We start from the raw sequence: 2,041 nt of genomic DNA, 5'->3' as shown, positions 1-2,041 counted from the left end.
CAAACTGAAAGAGTGGACGAGAATGACAATTCGGCTGGAAGTACATCCTGAGCCAGATAGTATAACCTCTCAACCATGTAGAGAGTGAGCCGAATAGTTCAAAGAAGGCATTGCGCTCTGGACTTATGGGAAAGTGGACAAGGGGATATTTTATTGTGCTCTTCAATTTTCGAACCAAATGATGAAGTTGCGTGAGGGCATCAAAACCAGGTTCAGTACTTAACGTTCACCACGTCAAGAAATTTGCCAAGGACCAGTGGGCTTGAAAATTTCAACATAGAAAGTGAGATTTCATTTGGCTTTTTAGGCCATTCAATAACTATCTCCTTTTTTGAATAAAGCTAACAAGAGTATTGGACGAAAGCTAGGCCAGTTTGAGTTGACAACTTTTCAGCTACAAACAAGATTATGTAGCAGAGATGGAGAAATACGACATGAATTTATGGTCATAAAAACTCATTCTAAATGAAATAGATTTACTTGACGTTCATGATATACTACAGAAAAAGCTAAACTTTTATTATCATGTGATTATAAATAGAAAACAAACATTCCTGGAGCTCGCTGAGAACAGACGCATTTAGTTTGCTCTCGTTCTTATCTCCCAGGAATTTCGAACCAAGTTGTGACTTCCTCTGTTGCTCCTTGGTTGCTGTGCACGTGTAGTGTTCGTGGTGTTTGTGTGTGGGTGAATGAATGGGAATTGCCATTCATTCACTCAATTAGGTTTGGTTTTTCACGGCTCTTTGGTAAGACGTAATTACTTTAAAACCTAATAAGTTTATTGCTCATTTATGTTTATGTCTAGCTTTAGCAGTTTCTTTCTGATTTGTAGTGTAGTTTTTCTAGTTCCAAATCGTTATGTGTAGTTCTTCAGTTTGATTGTATTGGTCCTTTAGAGTTAGAATTTATTGTTCATTACTGTATTGATTTATTTTGTGTTCGACCAGTTAGTTGAGTTTATTTCTGTGTTTTCTTGTTGATGTCCTAGTTTACATATGTTCTTGATTCCTTGCTTTTCTCTGTCACTTACTTCTTGTTTACTATCTCCATCTTTGATTTGTATGTTAGTTTGATGTGAAGTATTTCATTCCTATTTTGCTCTGTTGTCCTGTATCTCAGGACAAGATTGCACAGCTTCTTTAGTTCTTTTCTTCTCTTTTTCTTGGCCTGTTGATTTTGTTACTAATAGATAGTTCCTCCTGCATTCATGATGGAAGCTATTTTAGGAAAAGTCAGCAAAGAGGCTAGACAATGTTTGGACCTGGTCTTAGCTGGAAAGGATCCTTCCATAGTCAATAAGCCGTTTATTATAGAGGCTTTAGTTGCTTGGGTCAATGAAACCAGGGTGCTGCTTGAAGAACAGGCTCACCCAGGAGTTGAGAAGTCGACTAATTTGACCAACGTAGAAGTTGAAGTAGTATCTCCTCTTGAAAAAGCGCAGGAAAAGACAGTTGTAGAGAAAATAGTCTGTCCTGTTTATCGAAAGCAGCCTTGTCCTGAAGAAGGAAAAGGCTGTCAGTTTGACCACCCTAAATGGTGTCAAAAACTTCTCAAGTTTGGCCTTGAGAAGTACAATAGTAAGAAGGGATGTTCAAAGGTAGATTGTCCGTTTTTCCACCCATACATGTGCCGTCAGTCCATGAGACTTAAGACATGATTTAATGTACGGTGTACCTCCGTTCACGTAGAAGGGACGCAAAGAAAGCCGAGAATTAGGATAGCTCAGTTTCGTAGTTTTAGAGCTGACCCTATTCCTAAACCTAATCCTACCCCACCCCCCTTCCTTAACCCATTTAGCTTCCTCCCTCCCGTAGAAGGGCCGCAAAGAAAGCCGAGAATTAGGATAGCTCAGTTTCGTAGTTTTAGAGCTGACCCTATTCCTAAACCTAATCCCACCCCCCTTCCTTAACCCATTTAGCTTCCTCCCTCTCTCTCCTCCTACTTCCGACCCTCTCTCCCAACTCCCTCCTCTTCCTTCAAATACCCAATCCACCCCTATTCCTATAAAAACTCTCCTCCCTAATATTCCTTGCCCCAC

The sequence above is a fragment of the Tigriopus californicus genome, chromosome 12 (genome assembly GCF_007210705.1).
Source record: "Tigriopus californicus strain San Diego chromosome 12, Tcal_SD_v2.1, whole genome shotgun sequence".
NCBI classification, from domain to species: Eukaryota; Metazoa; Arthropoda; class Copepoda; order Harpacticoida; family Harpacticidae; genus Tigriopus; species Tigriopus californicus.
Note: the sequence above shows the minus strand (reverse complement) of the source record.